The following is a 9,621-nucleotide window of genomic DNA, read 5'->3' as shown; positions in this document are numbered from 1 at the left end:
TTCCCTGGGGGTTAAACACTACAGATGTGTGTGGCATCCCGCGCGGGTTGGATCGGGGGGCCTTCTGTGTACTTAGACCTTTTCTAAACGCCAAATCTTTCGTGGTCTCTTGGTTCTCTGAACCGGGATGTCGGGTCCAGGGTGCACCGTCCGCCTGGTGACGCCTGGGGCTGAAAGTTTGGTTACATTTACAGAAGTGTGTGGGGGGATACGAGCTTCTTTGCTCGCTGAGAGCATTTATCTTGAGCTCTGACAATCTTCTTTAACCCCACTAACTAGTTTTCACGATCCGAAGGTTTCTGGGACAGCAGGAGAACCACTGAGGACGGAACCCTGGGAGCCGGGGAAGGACTTCATAGTAGTCAGCTCTGAGCCGCCCCGCGCCAGGGCAGCCCACGGCTCTGCGGTCTGAGCCCGCCCTGGGGTGCAGATGCACCATCACGAGCATGTGCCCGCCCTCGGCCCTCCCTTGGCTTCCATCACAGGAAAGGCACGGGGGTCCCCCAGGGGGGCCTGGGCTGCCAGCACTTCTCACCCTGGAGGGTCTGGGCCCCAGTAACATCCTGGCCTTGCGCTCCCTGGGCCGGCTCCCCGAGTCTACCTACCCTGCCAGCTCACCTTCCTGCCGCTCTGGGGCCCAGCCGCCTCTGTCTCCACTCCCGGCACAGGGACAGACATAGAGAGGCGGGGCTGGCCCAGGGTACCCCGCCAGGGAGACGCCACACAGAATCCACACTGGACCCTGCTCCACTCTCGCTCATCAGTCAGCACTGCCGCCCCTTCCCCCTCCCCCCTGTCCACTCCTCCCCTCCCAACAATGACCTCAAGGGCTGCCCCTGCTCACCCTCCCCCTCGAAAGTGACCTTGAAGGCTGTCCCCTGCTCACCCTCCTCCCCCCTCCCAAAGTGCCCTCAGGGCTGTCCCCTGCCCACCCTGTCCCCAGCGTGTCCAAGTGTCCTCCTCCTGGACCTCCTCCTGTCTCTGGCCGGGTTCAGCCCCCCACTTCTCAGCACGGACTGGCTGTCTCTTTGCTGCCAAGCTTCCCAGGGTGCGGCACCCCCACACTTGCCCCGTGGTGCCTTCCAGACCCCGTGGGCACCACTTCTGACCTCTGCCCATGAGTGTGGTGACCCAGGTCCCGCCCTCAGTAAGACGCCACGCCCGTCTCCCTCCCCCTGGTTCCACGGGGGATCGAGGCCAGGTGCTCTCCCCTCAGAGGAAACGCCTCTCCGTCCCAGACAAAGGTGGGGCGCCCAAAGGGCATCTGACCCTAATCTCCTCCTTAAATGTCTGCGGCCGCCTCCGCCACGCCACCCTCTCCCAGCACTGCCCGGCCTTCGCCAGCCCTCGCCTGCGGACTTCCTGATGGGGGCTCTTTCACTGTGGGAGAAGCTGGGCCCCAGACCTTCTGAGGAGGGGCCGGCCTCAGGCCAGGGCTTCTGGGTTGTCTCCTCCTACATGGAGTGACTGCACTTCCCTGCCAGGACTGAGAGCTGTGTCTGACCCGTTTCTGTCCCTTCCTGACCAGGTCACGTGGCACTGTGGTCTGGGCTGTGTGGCCCCCCCATTCCCTCCAGCCTCCTGCACACCTGAGTGCACCGGCCTGGGGACACAAGTGCCACGTCACTGTCCACCCCACTGCGCTTCACGGCTGCCCCCCAGGTCGTGCCCAGGGCCGCGCGTGTGCCGTGGACAGCTGTGCGGGCAGAAGGCGTGGGCCTCGTGTGCCAGCCCCCGCCCTCTCATGGGCATTGGGGTTTCACTGCGCTCACTCCTCATCTTCTACTCAGGGACTGAACGAGCGGGGTCTCCCCGCATGCACGACCACGGCGTTTCCTGAAGAGGTGAGGCTGGCGTACTGAGAGCGTTGGGGAAGACCCGTGCCCTTCTTGGCAGGTGCGGCGGGCATTCTGCAGGTGAGGGCAGAGCGGGGCCACATGGAGCCGGTCTCGCTGGTGCAGCAAGGCCCGCTGCTGGCCGCTGCCCTCCGCTCCCCACTGGCCAGGTCAAGGTCTGCTCCTGGCCCGGCCGCTCTCCCTCTCCCGGGCGCTCTTACGCCCTCTCCTCTGCTGAACTGGGCACCGCCGTGTTGAGAGACTAATGGGCTGCCTCCCGTGCTAAGGGGCGGCCCCTCCCGTGTCTGCCCCCCGCAGTGCTGGCGGGGCCCCCCTGTCCTGGCCGTCACACGGGTGTCCTCTGGCTGTCGCTTTGCTTTGTTCTGCGTTTCGTTCAGGACTTTACCGGTGGCATTTTCCTCGTACGAAGTACAGGTATGGGTAATCTGGTCGGTCACTTAAAGCCCCAGCCCTCAGACTGGCCACCACCCCAACCCAGCACCATGACTGAGACCCCACCCACCCTGTGCCATCGCCAGGCCCAGCCAATCAAAGCCTTGAGGCCTGTCCCTCCACCCGTGGGACGTCCTTCCTCCAACTGACTCCTGTGTCCACTGGAGGCCCCGCTCTGGGTGGGAGAGCACTCGAATGCAGCTCTTCTTGAGAACTGCGGGAAGCACCGTGTGACTAAGGGTGACTTTCAGTTAGCGCTAAACGTGATTTGGTCCTCGAGGCCCTCCGTGAGCTGACAGCTGGTCAGTACAGAGCGATTTCCACCTTCAGTTCTCCGTAATTTAAACTCCGATGAAGCGGTACAAAATTAGAACGAAATTTAAGTATATTTTGACATAGAAAAATATTACCAGAATGGTCTATTTATAAAGGTATTTGAAGCTATCTAGTGGTTTTCTAGCATTATATATATACACACACACACACACACATATATATATAGAGAGAGATTTTTAAATTCAGAAATATGTTTTCAATTCAGGTTTTAGTGTTTCAGTTTTGCTCTGGGGCACGTGTGCTCACTAGCGACCGGACAGAGAGCAGGGAAGTGAGAAAGTAAGAGCTGACCCCCGGGGATGGCCACGCTGCAATCCCTTCTCCTCCGCGCTTGTGGCGGGATTCGGACACAACCACGTGCACCAGCTGTTGTGTGAGCCTCCTGCTCTGGGACGTAGGGGTGCAGTCAATCACGTGGGGTCCGGCACCTTGACCACACTACCTCTGGCCCGAACTGCTGGCCTGTCCTTTCTGGGGAGTGCTGGGAGGTAGAGGACAGGGCCGTGGGTGCTGTGCGGGCCGGAGGCCAGTGCGGTACCCACGTGCACAGTGTCCACCGTGAGATGCGCCGATGACTCCCAGAGAAGTGCTTCGAACAGCGGTGACTGGCCGGCCCTGGAGCTGGTGGTCGGGGAGCCGGGTCTCAAGTGGTCACCCACAGCTCGCATCCTCGCCCAGGCAGCTTGAACACCTCACCAGGAGTGCGTGTAGCCCCAGATCCCGACAGGACAGAGAGATGGAGACGGGACTGCAGTGTGGCAGTGCCCCGTGGCACCGCCTCGCTCTCCGGCTCTCTCTGCTGAGTGCGTGTGCCTTTTGGCAATTGAGAAAAAAGGGTAAGGTACAAATTTTGGAGAGAGCTGGCCTAGGGTAGCACAGATGGAGGTGAGCTACACACGTGTTCTTCCTGTCCTCTGGCTCTTTACCTGGGCCTATAATCACTGACAAACCTCCGGACGAGGACAGGGCTCTCTGGTCCCCGCAGTGAAGACGGTGACGCTGACACGCTTAGTGTACGTGAAACACCGTCATGCTCTGACTCTACACGCGTGAGGAAGGACAGGCCAGCCTGGGCACATGGGCCATGCGGCACATGGAGTGGTGGCTACTGGGCACCCTTTCCCTGTCGGGGAGGCCCTTCTCCCCGAGACAACTGCTCCGCTGAGCAAGACGCATCGTCCAAGGAGCCCTCGGAGCAGGGTAAGCGGCGCATCATGGAAGGGTCTCCTAGGTGAGAGGCAGGGGGCCCCGGAGAGACCACGGCCACACAGGGAATGTTCCAGAGCAGCTGTAGGGGAGTAGGAGGGAGCATTGCACGTGGTAGGGAGCATGTGTGGGAGAGGGCTGCATGAAGCCCAGTGTCCTCGTGCTGACCACCACGGGGATGGCCTCACTGACCACCACGGGGATGGCCTCACTGACCTCCGTGGGGTGGTCTCCCCTGACCCCCACAGGGGTGGCCTCCCCTGACCACAGCGGGGGTGGCCTCGCTGACCACCACAGCCATGTGCGTGAGCAAAGGCCAAACCCGCTGATGGGGGAGGGCTGCTCCTGCCTGGATCTGGGGCTTGGAGACCCATGGTGGATTTCTAGGGAAGCTGACCACCTCTAGAATTCCAGAGCCTTCTAGGACTGGTGGCAGGCAGGCCAGGCACATAGGGCAGGAGAGCTGCTGCAGTCCCTAACACACGTGCTCACACACATGCACAGACACGCACGCACACATGTGCACTCCCTCACTCGCCTGGCCTCACTGAGGCAGCGCCCCGAGAAGCACGGCCCCCACATACCTTGCCGGAAGTCTTCTCTCCCAGGAACGGAGGCAGCGTGACTCCGCGGGCAGGGCACAGGCCGGGGGGAGGCACAGTCTCAGTCCCGATCCTGGTCCTTCCGACTTGTGACCAGGGCAGTCACTTCATTTCTCTGTGCCTCGACTTCTCCATCTGCAAAGTAAGAAAGCCAGCACAGGCAGCCAGTGAGCACCTGGACGCGTCAGGGAGAAGCCCAGCGGGGCGCCCACCCCGCCTCAGACTCCAGCTTCCTCCAGGACCGACGTCGAGCCCCAGCCGAGGCCTGCTCTTCTGCCCTGGCTAGGGTCCGTCCTCTGAAACACCCTGCATGGGCATCCGTGTCAGCCGGCAGAGCCTGCTTGGACCCTGGGCTCTCGCCGGTTCTGGCACCCACCACCTTCTTACAGGCCGCCTGGCAGAGACCTTGTCTCCCAGGTGGGCAGCTCCACGTCACGCTTTACGCCACGCTCCTGTTTAGTGGTTTCTGGGGGGACGTCGGGGCTGCCGACGAGTGGGGGAGTTAGCTGCTGTCTCACCTCGGCGCCAATCACATGCCGTGCTAATTCTGTGAAGCGTGATACCTGGGAGGGTGCACGTTTTCTCGAAGCCCCCAGCCAGCAGGGGCAGGGCCACGAGGGAGACCGGATGACGGCTCGCAAATCCAGGCTCTGTCATTTGGTGACGCCCGCTCTGCCTCCCCAGGAAGAGCTTAGGGGACGAGGACGGGCGGAACACAGCTCTGTGGTGGGAGGGCCTGGGGCAGGGGATGCTGACGCCTGAGGGTCCCCGGGGCGACCCAGAGGAGCCCACCGACTCCAAGGCCCGTCTCCTTGAATATCTTCGGGGGCTGTTCTGAGCCAGCCAGTGAAGGAAGAGCCCGGGGCATTGGCGACCTGGACTTCACAGCGGCTGCACGCGGCTCTCCCAGGACCCTCAGCACAGGAAGCCAGGCGGGGAGTGAAAAGGAGGCAGAAGCCGTTTTCCCCAGTACTCAGCAGGCCCTCCCTCAGGTTTCCATGCACCTGCAGGCGAGTACGTCACTGCCCGTCCTGCCAGCCCAGAGTGACCAAGATCCCAGGGCGGAGGTGTGGGAGATCTCTCTAAAGGGGAAGGCAGCAGGCGAGACTGACCCTTCTTTTCAACTTTGCCATTTAAAACGAAAGATCCTGGGACCAGCAGGTGGCGTGGTGGTTAAGGCCATCTGACCAGGGATAGGCCACGCCCCGGGCTGGACCACAGGGCTGGTGCGACTTCGCCGTGATGTGCAAGGCGACGTGCAGTCTGTAGCGTATGAATTGCTTATTTCTGGAATTTTCCATCTAGTACTTTCAGACCATCGTTGTCCTTGGAACCGAAACTGCAGAGAGAAGCTGTGATGGGGCCCACTGAGCCGCTGGTCCCATCTGTCACCTCTGCCTCTCGTGTCGTTCCGAATGCCTTCTGAGCTCCCCACTTAGAAATCTCAGACAGGCCATAGAGCCCTGTGGACTGAAGAGTGACTGGCCGGATCCCCACCGAGCCTCTGCTCTATGTCCGGGTGTCAGGGAGCAGCGACTGTGTGCACTGGCCGGCCCAGGACCCCGTGTCCTGCCCCATACCCAGGTGCTGTGAGTCACTCAGCCCCGTCCCCCGTGGCTTTCTGATCCTTAGTTTCTCCTTTCTGGTTCCTTGTACCACTCCCTGGACCCGAGCATGGCCTGGGGTCTCACTGTTGCTCTGGACGCCAAGAGAGCGTCTTTCCTGATGGCCTACTCCCAACCCCGGCCGTTTCTGCTACTTCATCAGACACACCTCCTGCAGACGACGTGTCTACACCAGCTTCAAGACAAACCAGCTCCCCAGCGCTCCCCTGAACACTGTGTGTTCAAGGCTGGACCCCTCGTAAAGCCGGGACCCTCCCCACACTTTCAGAGCTGCTGAGACACCTCCCTGGCCCACTCTGTGTGTCACGCACAGTCTCTCCATGGGCTGCACCTTCTGTCTGACTCATCTCTTTGAGTCCCTCTGGGACGAGTACCTGCCTCAGTGACCCCGGCCGCTGCAGATGGCCTCCTCTGTGCCCCTCCACACCTTGTGCTTATCTGGGTACATTCTCTGTCACCGCTGCTGCCCAGCTACAGCTCAGCCACCGGGCAGCATGGCCTCCCAGCTCTGCTGTCGCTTCGCTTAGTAGCCTCCATGATCCTGGGGACACGCCACGGCTGATGTCGCAGAGAGCAAAGGGCGCATGCTTGCTGATCCAAGCTCACAGCAAAGCAATGGAGACTGAGCAGAGAGCGGCAGGCGAGGCAGACGCAGCGCCAGGGGCAGCCGAGGCAGACGCAGCGCCCGGTGGCAGAGTGGGCAGCCCGGACACGGCGCACCTGCCCGTCGTCAGCTGAAGTTGCGGAAGGACAGCAGGGCCATTCAGACGGGAAAGGCTTTTTAATGAATGGTGCTGGGACGAGCAGATGTCACTGTGCACATGAATAAATGTCGACCCCTGCCTCACGCCAGAAACGAATGAGAACTCCCATGGATCAAAGGCCCGAAGGAGAGAACTAAACCTATAAAACTCATAGAAGAAAGTAGATTAATCTTCATGGCCTTGGATTTAGCAAGGAGTTACAGACATGACCCCAAAAAGATGAACAACTCAAGAAAAACTTTTATCAAAATTTAAAAACAAAAATTGGTGCTACCAGTATGCCGTCAACAAAGTGAAAAGACAGCCCATGGAAGGGAGGACAAATTTCACAAATCTCATACTAATAAGGAAATTCTGTCTGGAATATATAAATAATTCTTAACTCTATAGTAAAAAGACGACCAATCCAATTTTAAAAAATGCCAACGATCTGAAGTCACAATTTCAACGAAGATATGTGAGGCACCCACAAGCACGTGATAAACAAGCAATACTATTAATCGCCAGAGAAATGCAAATCAAAGCTGGCCGAGAAGCACTCCCACGGCCAGGATGGTTTCACGTGGCGAGGTGCACGAGGACAAGCACTGGCGAGGTGCGGAGAACTGAGAGCCCTTGAAGCGCCAGTGGGAACGCCGGGTAGCACAGCCACTTCACGGCACTTCCGGCAGCTCCTCGAAGGACTACCCACAGTTCCCGCATGACCCAGCAGCCCCACTGCTCGGTGAGAAATGAAAACACGAACACGAAGAAACTTGCAGTGCATGCTCACTGCTGCGTCATTTGGAAAACCAGAATGTGACCTGAACTTCAATCAACTGCTGAGGAGTGAGTGGCACACAATGACCCACGAGATGGGGCGTTACCCAGCCGGGAAAGGACCGGAAACTCCTCCACGAGCCACACGCTCCCCAAAGCCCACGTGCCATGTGACTGCATTTACAGGAGATGCCCAGGACAGGAGCGGAGGCATAGGGGACCAGTGGTTGCCTGGCAACAGGGGGCAGCAGATGGCAGGGCAGCTAAAGATGGGAGGTTTCTTTTTCCTTTGTTTTTACATTTTGCTATAGGGCACGTTTGTGCACTCATCGGAGAGACAGAGAGAAACTAAGAAAGCCCCCGGGGGCGATAGCCATGGTCCCTTCCCCTCCACTCTCCTTTCAGGTTTTGGGCACATGTGCACACGTGTGTATATCTTAAGCTGCTGGGTCTGACACTTGAACCACAGTTGACCACATGGGATCCAGCCACCTTAGCCCCAGGCCACCACGCCAGGTTCCTTTCTGAGGGGTGTGGACGTCGACTGTGGTGGCACCTGCACGTGCCCATGGATGTACTGAGCCCCACCGAGGCGCACAGCCGAGCGGGAGCTCATAGGTTATCCCATCATGATGCTGCCGTTAGAGGCAGCCACAGGACTCCCCACGGAGCGTGAGGAGGTGCGAGTGAGCCAGCGGAGGCTTCCTGAGCCTCGGAGTCAGCCTCGCTCCTGCCCTGGCCCCAGGGTGGACTCGCAGCCAGAGCTGCTCAGTTGTGTCCGCCCACTGCCCCACATGGCCTGCTCGGCCCTGCCTTCGGAGGGTGGGGGCTGAGCTGGCCCCACACCCAGGCCCAGAGCCAGGCTGTGAGCCCACACTTGCGGCCTGCCGTGGAGAAACTGGCTGTGGCGCCCAGGTGTCAGGGCTGTCCCAGGGTGCCAGGTGCTTAGACACGGCCATCGTGCCAGAAGCCTGCTGAGCTGGAACTGGTGTGGACTGACCAGGGAGCTCCTGAAGGCCCAGCTGTAGCTCAGTGAGGGTCCCTCATGGGCCTGGGCACCTGCTGGGGTCCACGCCCTCCTGTCACTAACTCACCTGGCACCAGTGAGCTGCTCAGAGTCAGGACTGTGCTCACAGCAGAGGCCTGAGCCCTGCTGGCCTGGGGCTGGTGGGAGGGTCACTGTGTTCCATCCACATGGGACCCTGTGAGTTCCACCGAGTGCCCTCCACCAGCTGCCACACAGGGACCTGCGCCTAGGTGACTGCTTCAGGCCTCAGAGGGCGTGGTCCAAGCGGGCCGTCGGACCCTGTGTGGTTAAGGTGCTCCCCGAGCACGTGGTCTCAGCCTCACCGGGGCCGTGTCCGTGCGGTGGGTCACCGTGCCCGTGCTCTTCTTGCTGTGTGGCAGGACCTGGCTGTGACCACCGCAGACACGGCACCGCATGCGACATGTGCATCCCCCCCAGTCTCTTGCTTCTCCCCAGGTTGGGCTGAGACCCTGCTTCCTTCCCGAGCTGCCAGCGGCCTCCGTCGGGGGTGAGGTGGGACTGTGCTCCGGAGTGCCCAGGGCAGCCCTCCGAGCTCCTTCTGGATGGTGGCACGGCCGGCACTCGTGGCACCTCTGAGCTCTCTGGCAACTGCTGTCCGCATCCCTGCCGCAGCTCCACGCCCTGCCGGCCTGCAAGGAAGCGTGTGGGCCAGCTTGGCGTGAGCTGCAGGCGAAGGCAGCAGCGAGGTTTCTGAACACGCTTCAGAAAGCGCAAGCTGTGGGACCAGCAGTTAGCATAATGGGTATGTCGCTGGACTCCCACGTAGTTGACCGTGGTTCAAGTCCTAGGTCCGGTGGCTTAAACTCACGCCGTGTGCGTGTGCGTGCGTGCCCAAGATCCAGAGAAGAGAATGGAGAAGGGATTGCTGCGTGGCCATCCCCCCTAGGGGGTGATTGATTTCTCCTTCTGTCTCTCTGTCTGTCTGGTGAGCGCACGCGCCTTATAGCAAAAACCTCTCCAAAACAAGAAAAAAAAAAAAAAAAAAAAAATGCG

The 9,621-nt window shown here is 60.2% G+C and overlaps 1 protein-coding gene across 1 annotated transcript in view; it reads right to left on the bottom strand.

The window, feature by feature from the left end:
- Positions 1-9,621, bottom strand: part of MYT1L (myelin transcription factor 1 like) — a 406,891-nt gene that overhangs the window by 173,159 nt on the left and 224,111 nt on the right. Inside the window, 1 exon segment of the mRNA XM_006153537.1 lies at positions 4,415-4,567. The gene's annotated coding sequence lies outside the window, so the exon portion shown is untranslated.

This window comes from Tupaia chinensis, unplaced genomic scaffold (genome assembly GCF_000334495.1).
Source record: "Tupaia chinensis unplaced genomic scaffold, TupChi_1.0 Scaffold000377_5, whole genome shotgun sequence".
Classification (NCBI taxonomy): Eukaryota; Metazoa; Chordata; class Mammalia; order Scandentia; family Tupaiidae; genus Tupaia; species Tupaia belangeri.
The sequence above is the reverse complement of the archived record's forward strand: the minus strand, read 5'-3'. Positions and strand labels throughout refer to the sequence as shown.